This window comes from Polypterus senegalus, chromosome 7 (genome assembly GCF_016835505.1).
Source record: "Polypterus senegalus isolate Bchr_013 chromosome 7, ASM1683550v1, whole genome shotgun sequence".
In the NCBI taxonomy this organism is placed as follows: Eukaryota; Metazoa; Chordata; class Cladistia; order Polypteriformes; family Polypteridae; genus Polypterus; species Polypterus senegalus.
The window spans coordinates 138,551,991-138,571,055 of record NC_053160.1 but is presented as its reverse complement, the minus strand read 5'-3'; positions in this window follow the sequence as shown (position 1 = coordinate 138,571,055).

The window sequence follows — 19,065 nt, the reverse complement described above, 5'->3', positions numbered from 1 at the left end:
TATTTTTCTAAATTAACTATAAAAATAAAAATAAAAACAAATGGTTCTTGCTGGTGTACTTGCCTTGCTGACTTTGACAGACCTGCTGTAAATGGGGACCGGACCGACCAGGCATCTTGACGTATTATTTCATTAGTTAAATGGAGTCGACCTGTGCAAGGGTGGTGTTTCCCATGAGTTCAGGTTCAACACAATAAATAAATCCCATAGTCAACTCTTCACAATATCAATATAACAGAATCATTCAAATGAAATCAGATTATAAGAGGGATTAAAGAACTTTTCAAAGGTACAAAGAATCATTCCAATATCAATAATGTCATTAAAAAATTAGGATAATATGGCACAGTCAGGCAACTTTAGAGCAGAAGAATGGTTTGTGTGTATCATATTAAAAACAAATAAGAGGTGATAATTGTCATATTCCATGCACAGGGAAAGTGGTTCCAAGTATAGTTCATGAGCCAAGCAGGATCAGAGGAGAGAAGAGACATAGACCAAAACTGAAGGGTGAAAGTTTATTTACAAAGAGTGCTGCACAACATATTTATAGCAATGTCAGGCTAGCTCTGTTTCATAGTCCTTCAGCGCTGCCATCAAAAAGCAAATCCAAACAAAAAAGGGAAAAAATGTGTATTTAAAGTAAGTACAGTGCACACCTACAGTTCTCTATACAAACTCTACACAAACACACGCATCAAAAATAAAGGCAGTCTTCTTTCTTAATCCCTGGCTCAGGAAGGTACTCGAGAAAAAGGGGAAAAATTACAGGAAAAATATGTACAAGAAAAATCAAGCGTGTGTATATAACTCCAGTTCTTCAATCCTTACATTGGCTCACGGTTATGTTTACGGCAGATTTCAAAATCCTATTTTTAACATATAAAGTCTTAAATGGCCATGGTCCAACTTACTTATCTGAACTTATCAGTACTTACAAACCAGAGTGCACATTAAGATGCCAGTCTGCTTATGAATCCGAGGATTAATAAAATAACAGTGGGAGGTCAAGCTTTTAGTTACAGGGCCCCAAAGCTGTGGAATGGTCTGCCTGCTACTGATGCCCCTTCAGTCTCATCTTTCAATCTCTGCTGAAGACTCACTGCTTCAGTTTAGCATACCCAGACTAGAGCTGCTGTTTAACTGTGCATACTGCATCTCTGTTGTTAGTCATTAGCACTAAAACATAAGTAATATGATAGATATAATTTGTTACTAACCCTCATCTATTTTGTTTCTCTTCTTGGTATTCAAATTTGGCACTTGGGACCACTGGTCTACTGCCACGTTGTTTGCCTGCCTTTGGAAAAGTCATCTCTGACAGATGTGTACTGTAATCATCAGGAAGAAGGGTCCTTTCATCAGATTGGACGGCCCAACACTGACTCGGCTGTGGAATGGCCAGTAAGAGGGAGGCATCTTGATGGCTGAGGTCTGCAGGTATCTGAGCAAATCCTATTATGTGATATAATCTACTCTTGCATTTTGCTCTGTACTTTTATTATTACTATTGTACAATTGTATTGAGGATTGCTTGGGTTCTGTTCTGTGTATTGTATTTACCTCGTTTTTTACACCCACTGCACACCCAACCTACATGGAAAGGGGGTCTCTCTCTGAATTGCCTTTCCTGAGATTTCTTTGATTTTTTCTACAAGCATTTTATTAGGGGGTTCTTTTGCGTGTTCTCCCTGTGTCTGCGTGGGCTTCCTCCGGGTGCTCCGGTTTCCTCCCACAGTCCAAATACATGCAAGTTAGGTGCATTGGCGATTCTAAATTGTCCCTAGTGTGTGCTTGGTGTGTGTGTGTGTGCACCCTGTGGTGGGCTGGCACCCTGCCCGGGGTTTGTTTCCTGCCTTGCGCCCTGTGTTGGCTGGGATTGGCTCCAGCAGACCACCGTGACCCTGTAGTCAAGATATAGCGGGTTGGATAATGGATGGATGGATGGATTTATTTATTCAAAGTTGGTTTACACATATTCTTGAAAATGAAGACTCATGACTTTGTGCTGTTCAACATCTGCTATTTTTGTCTATGCAAAGTATCTCTGGAATCAATACAAAAATTAGATGAATATTTTCAGGAGGAACAGATGAAAGGGTTACTTTGAATGTAATAAATACAAAAATTACCTGATTATTTTCAGGAAGAACAGAGGAAAGGAGTACTTTGAATGCAGTATTTTTTATTTGCCAAAATACTAATTGCTTCGATGTTTTGGACGTTTAAGACAGTGCAATATAATCACACCCAAAGTACAATGTTTTGACATGCAGACCTGCCAGTTGTGATAAAACAACTGATAAACTGTCCATAGAAGAGAATGGTAATCTGTATATTGAATTTACTAGGTATTGGGTGTAAATGTAATCAGAAATAGGTTACAAAACTAACCCGCTGAATCCAAACACAGGGTCATGGGGGTCTGCTGGAGCCAATCCCAGGGCACGAACCAATCCCGGGCAGGGTGCCAACCCATCGCAGGACACACACAAACACACCAAGCACACACTAGGGCCAATTTAGAATCACCAATCCACATGTCTTTGGACTGTGGGAGGAAACCCACGCAGACATGGGGAGAACATGCAAACTCCACGCAGGGAGGACCTGGGAAGCGAACCCGGGTCTCCTAACTGCGAGGCAGCAGTGCTACCACTGCACCACCGTAGAAGGTAAAGTTAAGATGCGAGTTTAAAATGAAAGTTTCTGTATGTTTTTCTTATTTAATGTAATTGTATCCTGGTGAGAATTAGCTTTCCCTTTCTGCAAAGTTCAAACAATAATGATATTATGACCTTCATTTTTAAGTAAAATGGCAATGTCAGCTCCAGAAATTTTCCACATGTGCACAAACCCCAGCACTAGAATAAGCATTGCTAGTATTAATGACTGAGACAAAGTTGACATCAGCAAAAAAAAATATATATATGGTAACATTTTAGGATATTCACTAACTATAATGCATGTCATAGTCACAGACTGTTTTGTAACAAGACAATAATAAAGGCTGCATTTACTCTTAACAACACTTATCATTTAGAGAACCTCTTTCAATCCCCTACAACTGTGTTCTCCCTTAGCCACACTATAAATTAAACAATAAAAAAGCATATTACTAACCCCTGTCAGGTGAAGCTGCACATTAATTTGTATTCAAATGTGAGCTCCTATAGAACCTCCATCCTCTACTGTCATTCCAAAATCTTCCAATCATCCACACTGAACCTTCCACCCACTCATGCCACTTTACAAAGCACTGATTCTTATTTTGAAATAAAACTGATTCTGGTGCTGGCAAGACCAGACAGATAACACTATTAGAAATATTATTTGGCATTTTGAAAGCATAAGGCCATTTAATACTCTAAACTCACTGTAGTTTCAAAGTTTTAAGAACAGCAGAATGAAGTGATATTTGTGAATGCAGCTTTGGATTTTCAGTTTTTATGAAAACAAAATATTTAGAATCTAAAGGCTGGGTATTTGTTATACAAACCTCGTTTTTATAATATAATTTTAATTGACTTCATTTACAGCAATATATTACAAATGTTTTAATTTTAATATTGATTGAGCAATATTTTCATTGACTAACTATGGACTGGCTTGAGGAGAACCACTAGATGGCACAACTTAATTGATGTACTCTGTATGTATAAGATCAGAGAGAGCTATCTTGCCCTTATGTTTGTTCTGATATATGGTGAGCTGTTTATGACAACTGTAGTGGGCTGGTTCCCTGCCCAGGGTTTGTTTCCTGCCTTGCGCCCTTGTGCTGGCTGGGATTGGCTCCAGAAGTTAGGATATAGCAGGTTAGGATGTAGTTAGGATATAGCAGGTTGGATAATGGATGGATGTTTATGACAAGTATAAAAGCTTATTCACAAACTCTGAAAGGTACTTTATGGCTTTGTCATGAAGTCAAATTGTCTATGGACTTCAGCACTGAGATGTAAAAATTAGGACAAAATTATTTGACTATGAATTAATTTAAGAGGAAAGCAACTACAACCACAATCCAGATTGTATTTTAACACCAGATGGGTTATTCAAAATTTGTAGATTAATAAGAAGGGTTATTAATAAGAAGGGTTTAACTAGCCCCAGTGTCACACAGCCAATTTAACTATCTACCCCATGCTTCCCCCATCTTGTAAAATCCAGCAAAGACACAATTTCTTCTCTATTTTTTGCCTTTTTATGATATACTCTGGTTCCACCATATTTTTTTTTTGTTTGTTTTTTTGGTTCATGAAGTGGAACTGCTATACAGAGACCATACAACATGCTTTTGGTACATTCTAATTAAACAGTAAATACAGCTTCAGGTATCTGTACAAATAATATTAGTAATTGTGTATATGAAATTTTACTTTCCCCAGAAGATGACCTTCCACACAAAGCATATGTAGCTAGTCACCTTCCTTTTTCATGTGGAAATTTTTGAAAATTTTGCTTGATCATTTATTTCTGCAAAATATAGTTATTCTTCCTGATTACATATAAATGAGACATTTTCATAATACCAGACCACAGGACTTTTTAAATGAAACTATTGTTTAAACTGCTAGCAACTGGCATGACTTACTAGTTTAAGGTAATTTAATGAGTGACACACATTTCCATTGAAGTGGCATCATGTTATGGTACTATTAGTTGAATACAAGTTTGAAAGTAATATTCTCAAACATACTTAAACCTAATCAGCGTTAACCAATTCAGTGATGAAGTCACTCCGTAGGGATGGCCAGTTATCGCAGCTAATATCCTGTCCCATGCTCAGGCCAATTGCATCAAGAGTGAACAAATGTTTAACCTAAGCACTAATTAGAGCAAAATATAGCAAATGAGGAAGCTAAACTAAATGGCCATAGATTTTCAATCTTTTAAGTTAGCAATGTGTGTAGATCTAGAGTGAGAAGATGTGCCAGATCTAATCAGCATCAGTTGTGTAGGAAATTCTCTCTTAGAAATTGGCATCTTAGAAAAACTAATCAGAGGATATGTTGTGTAGTGTAACAATGCTTTGAATTTGTCAACTCTGCTAAGAGAAGCCATGCACTTGGAAAACAATACAATAACCACTATTGCAGGGGTCACCAACTCCGGTCCTGGAGGACCACCGTGGCTGCAGGTTTCCATTCTAACCCTTTTCTTAATGAGTGTCCTGTTTTTGCTGCTAATTAACTTCTTTTGAACTAATTTGAATTGACTTGCTCTTGAAGACTCAGACCCCTTAATTGTTTCTTTTACCTTAGTTAGCAGCCAAACAATAATGAGATACAAAATGAGCCAAAACAACTGGTTTCCATCATACAATATCTGAAAATAAAGAAAGATGAAGATCTCAGGAATCTTGATCTGCTCAGGTCACCAAAACATTTTAACAGAGCTCTTAGAAAGAGAAAATCAACAATTTCGGAAATGTCTGCTAATGCACCACGAGAGCAGCAACAAGCCACAGAATTAAAGAATGGATTTACTAGACGACAAGAATTGGCACCTCATTAAGCAGCTGGTTGGAGTGAAAGTGGTTGGAATTTGAGGCCCTGACTTAGTTGGCTTCTGTTGGCTAATGCTCTTTACATTTGGGCACCGTTTTAGGAAGGAATTTAAGCAATTCATAGGAACGATGAATAAATTCAGGGGAACAAATCTTAAAAAAGCAATTAAATTAAAATTAATTCAAAAGAAGTTAATTAGCAGCACAAACAGGGCACTCATTAAAAAAGGGTTAGAATAAAAACCTGCAGCCACAGTGGTCTATCAGGACCGGACTTGGCGACCCCTACACCATTGCATCTCTTGTTCTATTTACGGACTTTGAGGAGATGAGGAAGAAAGCGGAGGGTTAAAATAGTGACTATTAGAGGTGAGATATGTGAACAAAACTGAGGAGTTGGATCACTGCTAGCTTTAGGCTCATTTGTGTTTAAAAGAAACATGGAAGATTATCTGCCAGAGGGACTGGAGTTGTTTCCTTTTCTTACTTATGCTTTTTGTAAGGTTTTAATGAGTGAGAAAATTCACATCCAGAATCATACCTGATAGGACATTTATTTACCTCTAAAAACAATACTGGTCACAGTAAAACAGTTCATCAAGGTTAGATCAATTCCTGAAATATCTGCAGATGAAGATATTATGGAGATTATGTCAGCAAACTGACAAAGGTCATTTTTGAGAGAACCAGGAGAGGTGCAATCAGGCAGAAAAGGGTAAGAACCAGGAGGAGAAAAGAACAGAAACAAAACCAGAGCATGAGACAAAATTGAGATCAATAAACAAGACCTCTGTACCAAAAAACAATAAATGAGAAAGCAAAAATTTTGAAAGACATTTTGAATCTGCAGATTGGATGAGGAAATGCACCTGCAGCCAAACTTTTAACCTATCATGTCAATCACTAATGGATCACAACCTTTTAGGCTACACCAATGAAAAACAGAAAGCGGGCCTACCAAAAGGTTAGGGAAATGCTGGTGAATGGAGAATCAAAAGACATCTGCCAGTATTAAATTCTCTGGCTTAGGAAAACCAAAAAAAAGAGTCAAAAGTAAAGCATGTTTATGCACAAAGAGTAATAAGAAATTATTTTAAAAACCCAAATCATTAGATAACCCCCATGAATGACATAGCCTCTAAACACATCCATGTGGTTTCAATGGTCAAGGCAGAAATACTTGTATAAACACAAGCAACTAAACATTCTGTTAAACAATTCATTTAAAACAAGTGCATCATTTGAATTGGTTTCTATGTGTAATTGGAACAAAGTAATCTAGAACATAGAAAAACCACTGAAAATTAATTTCAGTATTTTATTTCACCCCTTGGATATCGAGGAAAAGTTAACCATGATTAAAGAACATGAGAACAGTCTGTTTCTTAGGCTAAAGCAACTTACTGGGGTTGCCCATTTTTGGACAAGTTCTTACCACCCACAGGGTAACCTAATAGAGGAACTAAGAACATTACTGCAGATGCTGTTCACTCTACAGGAAGATCGAAAGGAAATCTCGAAAGAGCACCTTAACATCCGGTGCACATGTATAATTAAACAATGCATAAGTATTCACCCTTTTTCATTTTGTCTGTTAGGTCTCCACAGTTTCCAAATTATTTATTTTTTAAATTGAACCTTAAAAGTGCATTGCAGACATTGCAAATTTTATAGAAAATTGGGCTACAAAAAGGCAGCAAGCTTACCAGATTGCTTTAGAAAACAGTCAGAAATCTTCAGTTGAATGCAAAAGGTATTATGACAGCCATTCAAAGAAATCAACTTTTAAATCAGGACTTTTTAAAAGGAACTTCTCTCAAAGATTAGATCCAAGAAAGTATCATGCATGTGTGTTGGAGAACTCCTTCATAGGCTTAGTACAGGTATGCAATAACCCACCGAGACAAAAGGTGGAGCTACCACTAACTTTAGCTTCTCTCTCTTCTTCCCTCACAGTAAAGAGAAGCCGCCCAAGTGAGGGCATATAATTAGGCCTCTTCATGTCCAGCCACCATAAAATCCGGGCATCCCTGGAAGTCGCATTTTACCAGGCCAGATCAAGCCATAAGATGACACCCTGAGAATTGAATCTTTGTATTTCTGAATTTATGCAAAGCCCCAGAGTGGGGGGAAGTGCGGGGGTGCACATTTTTCTTTTTATTATAAAGACCTTTACATCTGTCTAGAGACAAATAAAGGAGATGACCCAGCTGGCATCCCAAAAATGTTTTGTGTTTGAAACTGCTGTTCCACCACCTAACCGCAATAGTTATACACTTATTTGAAAAAGATGGTCCACTGCCTGGGAGGAAGAATTGCAAATGAGCTTATGTATAAGTCAAGAAGTGATAAAGGAAGATGAAGATAATGAAGAACATTAAGAAGACTGAGCAGAGTTGCAAAACCAAAGAAATCCTTGTATGGCACAAGTCAGGTTAACCCAACCTTGGCTGCAATATTTCAAAAGGATCAGTAACTTTGCCGTTGTGGTGCAGCTGTTCTGACAGCCATCCAAACTTGCACATACTTATTAAATGACTAATGAAAGGACATATGGTTGGCCCAGTGTAGATACCATGAGACAACAGACAATTAGGAAAGATAAAATGAAACATTGTTTTTGAAAGTTTTGCAAAATGTATTAAAAACCAAAAACTTAAATATTTCATTCATATAAGACCCTTAATTCAGTACTTTATAGAAACTACTTTGGCAGCAATTCCAACTTTGAGTCTTCTTAGACAGAGAGCGGTTGGGATCATGCGCTTATCTTTGACTCAAAACATGAACTTTGCACACCAGGATTTGGACAGTTTATCTCATTCTTCCTTGACAGATCCCCTCAAGCTCTGTTAGACAGGTTGGGAAGCACCTGTAAACTGCCATCTTCAAGTGTCTCCACAGATGTCTTGTGGGGTTTAAGTCTGAGCTTTGGCTGGGCTATTCAGTTATAGTCAGGGATTTGTCTTAATGCCACTCCCATGTTGTCTTGACTGTATGCTCTTGGTTCATTGTCATGCTGTAAGGTGAAGTGTCACCCCATTCTGAGGTTGTGTACACTCTTCTTCAAGGACCTTACTTCTAGACACTTCATAGAGGTACTTCATAACATGATGCTGCCAGCACCGTGTTTCACTGTAGAGATTGTATTAGGCAGGTGATGAGCACTGCCTGATCTTCATCATACATAATTCTTGGAGTTCTGCCAAAAGAGTTCAATTTCTTTTTTTATCAGAACAGATAATCTTTTTCCTCATGCTCTCAGATTCCAAGCAAGCTGTCATAGTACTCAATAGTGGTTTACATCTAGCCTGTCTACCATAAACACCAGATTGATGTAGTGCTGCTGAGATGCTGAGGTCGTACTTCCAACAGGTTGTCCCATCCCAGCAGAGGGAAGCTCTTAAAGGCCAACTCTAGGAAGATGGTTGAAACTTCTTTAATTTCAAAATTATTGAGACCATAGTTCTCCTGTGAATACTCAAAGCTTTAGAAATGGTTTTATACTCTTGCATCCTGATCTATACCACACCAGAGGTCTACAGAGAGTTCCTTGGACTTACTTGGTTTTTATCCTGACATGCAGTGTGAATTTTGGGACCTTATATACACAGGTGTATGTCTTTCCAAATGATGTCCAATCACTGCAGTTTGCCACAGGTGAACTCCAATCAAGTTCTAGTCACACCTCAGGAATAAAAAAATCAAACAGGATGCATCTAACAACTACTTGGAGTGCCACAGTAAATGATCTACTTATATGAATGAAATATTTCAGTTTTTGATTTTAATAAATCTGTACACTTCTCCAAAAATGTTTTCTCTTTGTCATTATGGGTTATAGAGTATAGAATGATGGGCAAATATGATATATTTATCAATTTAAAATTCGATCTACACCACATAGAGTGTACAGAAACTGAAGGGGTCCGAATACTTTTTTAATCAACCGTATTTTATAATTTTAAAGGTTTTTGTCATTCTGTTTCCATTTTGTGCATTCCTTCCAAGGGCAGCTGTATTTTGTGTGTATGTTTTCATGGATTCTGCTTTCTATGGTTAGTCAGTTTCATTGTCCTCCATTTAAGGATTTGATCCTAATTTACAGCAAAGCTAATTGTTTGTTTACCTTGCAATAGTGGTCTCTCATGCGTTTTTTTTTTTTTAATTGAAAATTAGATCACTGCTTCTAGGTGGAATAATGTGCTGTAATAAAATAAGTACTGAAACTAAAATTGTTTTATTTTATTTTGTACAGTATGTTAACATATAGATGTGAGGACATACAAGATACTGCGAGAAGCAATGACATGAAAAGGATCGAAAGAGGGAAAGGGTAAGTCTTAAGAGAGCGGTACCCTCTGACATCCTGACAGATGGAAAAGGTCTTTATATCCATATGTGGCCACTAGGAAGAAGTATAGACTGTATATGCATTGCCTGCCCTTGAACAACATTAGGCAGGGGCACCAGCAAAAGTATGAGAAAGAGTTGGCCTAGGTAAAAGTATGCAATGCTACACATGATGCAAAAGACGAACCAACTGTGAAGAAGACAGGAATGTCTGCCTATCCAAATAAAAAGAGAGTGATTCCTGAAGAGACAAGACACTTCCTGACTGCTATTACGGGTAATTATGGGACATTTTAGCCCTTTGGTAGAGCAGGCAGCTGGGAAGCTGCTTTGGCAACCAATCCCTTTAAAGGAAACTAAAGGTCCAAAGGTGGAAACAAGGTCTGAGAGAGGAAGAGACACATGGGACATGAGAGGAGGTGCTTTGCTGAGGTATTGCAATGGACAAATGACTGACTAATCCCAGGTGTTTAAAACCTGTACAATTAGGCGTAAAGGTGTGGTATGTTTTTTTAAATTTGTACTTTGAGTTTTCTGTTTTGTGTATCCTTCCCTTAAGTATTTTTTAATTAACATATGTTACATTTGTATACTTGCTTGGTGTGTTTCTAGGCCCAGGGGACTGCCTCAATGACTCCAGAAGGACAAGCATCACAGCAACACTCTACTGATTTGGGCGTTATGACAGTATATAGCCAGACAGAAGCTTATCCTCAGTACAAGGTACTTGGAAGCCTGCTTAGAGTTTCAAAAAAGGCAAGTAAAACACTTTTTTTAGACTGTGAGAAACGACATTCTCTAGTTTAATGAAACCAGGACTAGCATCATATCTGGAGGAAACCAGGCACTGCTCATCACCTGTGCAACAGCATTACAACCATGATGCATGGAGGTGGTAGTATCATTTTTGTGGGGTTGTTTTCCATTAGCAGTGACTGGAAGACTAGGCAGGGTTGAGGGAACGCTGAACACAGAGTAAAGTACAGAAATACCCTTAAATATAACCTTTCCAGAGTGTTCTGGGGCAAGGTTCACATTCCAACAGGACAATGACCCTAAACACAAACATAACACAACACAGGAGTGCCTTAGAGACATGTAGTACTGATGACTTCATGACAGATTTGACGATTTGCAGTCACTTTTCTTGAAATGGTGTCAGACTTTCAGCAGCCTGGTGCACTAACATCATGCTAACTTCAGAGATAAGTCCTGCTTCTTCCTTAGAGCCAACAACCACTGCAATGAAATGTGAATACAGCATGGATAACATTTTCAAGTAGGTACAAAAGCCTGAGGTAGAGAACAGTGCCCTGTCAGGAACAATTGGGAGGGATTCTCCCAAGACACGGGAGAGCAGGCAAACTTAGAATATGTCATGAATGCTTGATCTTGTGTTCTCTGAATATATGGAATGCAATGGAAGCACTCATAGGAGGCTGGACCTCCAGACCACTAGGCGGGAAACAGGTGAGAAAACACAGACTTTATCCAGGAAAGCAGGCAATGTGTTGACTATTTAAAGCTGAAACCAGAATGATTAACCCACAGTTTTAAGGACAATGATGTCCTTAAAAGCATGAATTCCAGAGAGTGACCAAGTTAAAATGAAATTGTGTGTGTCACATTGCAACAGCAATGACAAGCGTCAGGAAAGACAAATGTATGTATGTTTGCACATACACAGATGTTATTGCTAGTAAAAATCTAATACCATTGAGTATTTAAGTTTTTAAGTTTTGAACAACCTTTGTTTACTTATTTTTATTAGTGTAGTTTGTTTATGATCTAAGATTTTTCAGGTAAGAAAACCAGATATGTCAAGGTCAGGTGAGTTGTTTTACTTAAGGAAGACAGAAGTTTCGTGGTAAGGTAGTTATACTAATGATGCTTCAGAGATTAGCCCATGTAAGTATAAATTTCACTGCACTCCCTTCAACTGACAATAATGATATTTTTATTCATCAGATAAATAGGGCTCAGCAGTTCAGAAAAATTAGGAACTTCTAAAGAATCTGTAACCATAAAGGAACCTAGACACAAATGAGGCTGGGAATGGGGTTTGAAGTTGTCTGAAGCCAAATGTAAAATGAGTCTAGAATAAGAGAGCACTCTTGTGTAGCACTCTTTCAGTTGTTACGCTCCGGTTCCCTGGTTGTTTCCCAATGTCTGTTCCTGAGGAATCTCTCCATGGTGTAATAGTACCTAAAAGCTTGTCTCTACTATTATTTTCCAAAACAGAAACTTGATGAAAAGGTTTGGGAACATCTTGCAAATGCCAAGAAAGATGGTTATCTGGTTATTATAATTAATTATAAATTCTTTGCATTTATATAGCGCTTTTCTTACTACTCAAAGCGCTCAGCATTTGGAGGTTAAGGGCCTTGCTTAAGGGCCCAACAGAGCAGAGTCCTTTTTTGGCAATTACGGGATTCGAACCAGCAACCTTCCGATTGCCAGTGCAGATCCCTAGCCTCAGAGCCACCACTCCGCCTTTATCTGGTTATTATCATAATGAAGAAGGTATCAGCAGTACTTACATGAGTTTTATTGGTGCAGTGAAAACATTCAGAATAAGTCAGATTTTTAAGAAATTCAATTTACTCTTTTAAATGTAAAAAAGAAACAGCTTTATGTAACTTATAAACTTCTGTTTATGTCAATGCCTAATATGAATAGTTACATGCAAATATTTAAAAGCTTTACTCAGTACATTCAGCCACAGGGGAATGTTACTACATGCAGCAGAAACACTGGGGAATGCACTTAGTTCAACAAAGTATCATTAACCATCTGCCCTTCTTCTCTGCCTTTGGCATGTTACTGCTGTGAAATAATTAACCTGTAACACAGAAGAGATGATAGTTTTGCTTGTGAACCTACCATTAGTTTCCTGAATGTCTATAAAGTGGATGATAACTGGCTATGTTAAAATTCTGTCCAGTGATTCCAATAACTTGGTAGTAAACGGATTTCCTCAGAAAATGTATTTTGCTGATGTCCAATCTTATGGTTAAAATGCAACAGATATAGATCCATACAGCTTAATCAAAATCAGAAAGGCCCTAAATATTTCAAAATACTTTTGAAATATGTAATTAGGTCAAATACAGACTGAATTACAGAGATACATTTTCTGTTCCATGTATCTGAATTAAATGCATGAATCACAGAGTGAAATTGACACAGTTATAGAGGCTGCAAAAATGTTCACTGATTAAATTAGCAAGAAAGTTACTTTTTTGGGCTGCTTGTCTGTTTACTGAACTTGCTTAATCTAACTTCAAGTTCACAGTGAGCTATACCCTATTCCTGCAGATTGCTAGACAAGACAGGGACCAACACTCGATTGAGTACTTGTCTATCAGAGGGCACACTAATAAACAAAATGATGCATAGCAGGCTAGCCCTGACCCTGATTAAGATAACTAAGACTGATTATTAGAGGATATCTGGGAAAAATACCAAAACATAGAGAGAGAGAACATGTAAACTCCAAACAAGTGGTGACCAGGCTAGGCAACAAAACTAACCACTATGCCACCCTGGCTGTGATTCTGGGACAGAAAGATAAATACACTCATTGTTCATTGTTAGGCAAGTTTGCATAAAATGCAAAAGCACTTACTGTCCCTGCCATGACTGTTCATCTGTCTGTCCGTCCATCTGTCTGTTCACATGAATAAATAAAGCTCCCAGTGGATCAATTCTAATGAAATTTGGTACATTCTTCAAGGAAATCTGTCAAGAAAGTCCAGTTTATGATGAGGTATCTCGAGTGAACTGTATACATTTTTGACATTTTAAAAACTCCCATTTAAAAGCACTGGTATATTGTGTGGCCTTAATTACAAATTAATTTGCTATTTCAAATGAACTTTAAGAAGAATTATTTCAATTTTTACATTTTTGTATTACATATCCTAACAGCAGCCCAAATCAAGTTCTTTTGCACCCAGACATCAATAGACATATATCAAGATGGACTAGGGTGAATGAGAATACAGAACTACAAGACTGGTGCAAACATGCAAAGTTCTTTTTATTTTTGCAATCTATTAGTGTCCTAAACAAAGAGCAATGCAGAACTTCAATAAATAAATAACTACTCCAATAAAGAAAACTGTGTTTGTTTAAATCAAAGGTTAAAACACAGCCAGTATCTATCCATAAAAACAATTACGAGCCTCAGCCTATCCATATCCATATAAAACAAAATCTTATCTGCTCACCTTCTACTGCTTGTTCCCTTTATTTCTGCAGGGATCCCATGAGCTCTGCTCTCTTCCCCCCTACTGTCCCTCAGTGTATGTGGGATCTCCTGAACTGGTTGGTCACTCCTGCTTCCTGGGCATTCAACAGTAGCGACCCCATCCCTTGAGCACCATCCACTTGTTCCACCCGAGGCATCATCCCCAAATGCTTGCTTCCTCTTTACAGCACTGCTCTGCCATGATCATGACTCTTCTTTTCCTTCCTTCCCTTTTAACTTTCCAATCTCTTTTTTTTTCAAATATCCTCCCCTCTTATGTTTTTCACCTCATGTTCAATATATATTCATGTGGGAGTGGTCCCCTAATTATGACCTGCAGAGTGCCAATGTGGAACAGCTGAGTTGATTCCCCTGCATGTTAACAGGTAAACAGTTTGCCTCAATACCAAACGCCCTCCAGCTACAGCGCTGCAGCCACACACACCCACAAAGCCTGAGGTGCACTGTTTTATCTAAAAACCTGCACACTGTCATAGACCTCTAACACACATCACCACAAAATGACTTTCCAGAAACAAGCACAAACAAATAAGTCTAAATGCCAAAATTCAAAATTGAACATGTGCATGTGCATGTTGTTCTTTTTGAGCAGTCAAAATACAGGTGCAAAATCCCCCCCTAAAATTAAAAAGGATCTAAAGATCAAATAACATAATCAACATTTTGCCTTCTTATTTGTGACTGGGAGTTGCCTCTACATCCGATTTCGGGTCTGAGGGGATTTTATAGCCTTTCTCTTATGCTAAGTTATTATTATTGAGTGCTATAATTACAGCGATAGCAGATGCTAATGACTTGCAGATCTGGCATGCCTATACAGGGTGTAGTAAGATTTCTTTGCAGGAGCACCGTCACCTCTTTAAATATATGACTTAATAAAGATGGAGAGAGCATAATTCTACACAAAGTTTTCCAGAAAAAGATGCTTATGTGTATGTGTTGGTTTTCAACTTTCAATTGCAAGGGAACTTTCCACTATGTGTTTAAAACTGTTTAGTGAGGAATATAAAATGTGAATATGTTCAAGCTTCTTTATATAAAACCAGGGAAAAAATGGGGCCATGGGACCCTCCAACTTATCCTCTCCTAAGGCTTGACATGGTAAAATGTATTACCATTATTTCAGCTCAATATCCTACATGAAAAAGATCAACAGAAAGAATTTAATGAACACAAATCCTTTTGTGAAAAACAGATAATATAAGTAAAACAACACAATGCATATGGTATTTGTAGAGAAAATAGAAAACCAATAATAGAATAAACTACATTTTAAAAATCTAAAGAAGTAAATAAAATGCAAAATTCTGTAAATGGAAAGTGCACATGGTAACCTATATGATAGTAAGTTACTGGATGTTTTTTTCTGATTATATATATACACTCACCTAAAGGATTATTAGGAACACCATACTAATACGGTGTTTGACCCCCTTTCGCCTTCAGAACTGACTTAATTCTACGTGGCATTGATTCAACAAGGTGCTGAAAGCATTCTTTAGAAATGTTGGCCCATATTGATAGGATAGCATCTTGCAGTTGATGGGGATTTGTGGGATGCACATCCAGGGCACGAAGCTCCCGTTCCACCACATCCCAAAGATGCTCTATTGGGTTGAGATCTGGTGACTGTGGGGGCCATTTTAGTACAGTGAACTCATTGTCATGTTCAAGAAACCAATTTGAAATGATTCGAGCTTTGTGACATGGTGCATTATCCTGTTGGAAGTAGCCATCAGAGGATGGGTACATGGTGGTCATGAAGGGATGGACATGGTCAGAAACAATGCTCAGGTAGCCCGTGGCATTTAAACGATGCCCAATCGGCACTAAGGAGCCTAAAGTGTGCCAAGAAAACATCCCCGACACCATTACACCACCACCACCAGCCTGCACAGTGGTAACAAGGCATGATGGATCCATGTTCTCATTCTGTTTACGCCAAATTCTGACTCTACCATTTGAATGTCTCAACAGAAATCGAGACTCATCAGACCAGGCAACATTTTTCCAGTCTTCAACTGTCCAATTTTGGTGAGCTCGTGCTTTTTCCTATTTGTAGTGGAGATGAGTGGTACCCAGTGGGGTCTTCTGCTGTTGTAGCCCATCCGCCTCAAGGTTGTGCATATTGTGGCTTTACAAATGCTTTGCTGCATACCTTGGTTGTAACGAGTGGTTATTTCAGTCAAAGTTGCTCTTCTATCAGCTTAAATCAGTCGGCCCATTCTCCTCTGACCTCTAGCATCAACAAGGCATTTTCGCCCACAGGACTGCCGCACACTGGATGTTTTTCCCATTTGACACCATTCCTTGTAAACCCTAGAAATGGTTGTGCATGAAAATCCCAGTAACTGAGCAGATTGTGAAATACTCAGACCGGCCCGTATGGCACCAACAACCATGCCACGCTCAAAATTGCTTAAATCACCTTTCTTTCCCATTCTGACATTCAGTTTGGAGTTCAGGAGATTGTCTTGACCAGGACCACACCCCTAAATGCATTGAAGCAACTGCCATGTGATTGGTTGATTAGATAATTGCATTAATGAGAAATTGAACAGGTGTTCCTAATAATCCTTTAGGTGAGTGTATATATATATATATATATATATATACTGCTCAAAAGAATTAAAGGAACACTTTTTAATCAGAGTATAGCATAAAGTCAATGAAACTTATGGGATATTAATCTGGTCAGTTAAGTAGCAGGGGGTTGTTAATCAGTTTCAGCTGCTGTGGTGTTAATGAAATTAACAACAGATGCACTAGAGGGGCAACAATGAGATGACCCCCAAAACAGGAATGGTTTAACAGGTGGAGGCCACTGACATTTTTCCCTCCTCATCTTTTCTGACTGTTTCTTCACTAGTTTTGCATTTGGCTACAGTCAGTGTCACTACTGGTAGCATGAGGCGATACCTGGACCCTACAGAGGTTGCACAGGTAGTCCAACTTCTCCAGGATGGCACATCAATAAGTGTCATTGCCAGAAGGTTTGCTGTGTCTCCCTGCACAGTCTCAAGGGCATGGAGGAGATTCTAGGAGACAAGCAGTTACTCTAGGAGAGCTGGAGAGGGCCATAGAAGGTCCATAACCCATCAGCAGGACCAGTATCTGCTCCTTTGGGCAAGGAGGAACAGGATGAGCACTGCCAGAGCCCTACAAAATGACCTCCAGCAGGCCACTGGTGTGAATGTCTCTGACCAAACAACCAGAAAGACTTCATGAGGGTGACCCAAGGGCCCCATGTCCTCTAATGGGCCCTGAGCTCACTGCCCAGCAGCATGCAGCTCGATTGGCATTCGCCATAGAATACCAGAATTGGCAGATGCACCACTGGTGCCCTGTGCTTTTACAGATGAGAGCAGGTTCACCCTGAGCACGTGACAGAAGTGAAAGGGTCTGGAGAAGCCATGGAGAACATTATGCTGCCTGTAACATCATTCAGCATGAGCAGTTTGGTGGTGGGTTAATGATTGTCTGGGGAGGCATATCCATGGAGGGTCACACAGACCGCTACAGGCTTGAAAAAGGCACCTTGGCTGCCATTAGGTATCAGGATGAAATCCTTGGACCCATTGTCAGACCCTATGCTGGTACAGTGGCTCCTGGTGCACGACAATTCCTGGCCTCATGTGGTGAGAGTATGCAGGCAGTTCCTGGAGGATGAAGGAATTGATACCATTGACTGGCCACCACACTTTCCTGACCTAAATCCAATAGAACACCTCTGGGACATTATGTTTTGGTCCATCCAATGCCACCAGGTTGCACCTCAGACTGTCCAGGAGCTCAGTGATGCCCTGGTCCAGATCTGGGAGGAGATCCCCACAACACCATCTGTCATCTCATTAGAAGCATGCACCAATGTTGTCAGGCATGTATACAAGAACACAGGGGCCATACAAAGTGCTGCGTACAATTTTGAGTTGCTGCAATTAAATTTTGGCAAAATGGACTAGCCTGCCACATAATTTTTTCACTCTGATTTTTGGGGCGTCTTTGAATTCAGGGCTCTGTAGGTTGATCATTTTCATTTCCATCAAACAATGTGGCATCCTTTCGTTCCTAACACATTACCCAGTCTATATCAGTATAGATATCCAGGAGGATTTCTTTTTCCCATTGAGATCTGATGTGTTTTCAAAGTGTTCCTTTAATTTTTTGAGCAGTTTATATATATATATATATATATATATATATATATATATATATATATATATATATATATATATATATATATATATACATAGATAGATAGATAGATAGATTTAATATTAAATTAAAGAGTAATAAAAATGCAGGTAAAAACAGACAATAACTTTGAATAATGTTAGCATTTACCCCCATGGGTGGAACTGAAGAGTCGCATAGTGTGGGGGAAGAACGATCACCTCAGTCTGTCAGTGGAGCAGGATGGTGACAGCAGTCTGTCACTGAAGCTGCTCCTCTGCCTGGAGATGATACTTTTCAGTGGATGCAGTGGATTCTCCATGATTGACAGGAGCCTGCTCAGTGTCTGTCACTCTGCCGTGGATATTAAACTGTCCAGCTTCATTTCTACAATAGAGCCTGCCTTCCTCGCAAATTTGTATAGGTGTGAGGTGTCCTTCTTCTTTATGCTGCCTCCCCAGCACACCACCGTGTAGAAGAGGGCACTTTCCACAACCGTCTGGTAGAACATTTGCAGCATCTTATTGCAGATGTTGAAGGACACCAGCCTTCTAAGGAAGTATAGTCAGCTCTTACCTTTCTTACACAGAGCATCAGTATTTGCAGTCCAGTCCAATTTATCATCCAGCTGCACTCCCAGATATTTATAGGTCTGCACCCTCTGCACACAGTCTCTTCTGATGATCACGGGGTCCATGATGGGCCAGGGCCTCCTAAAATCCACTACCAGTTCCTTGGTCTTGCTTGCATTTAACAAAGT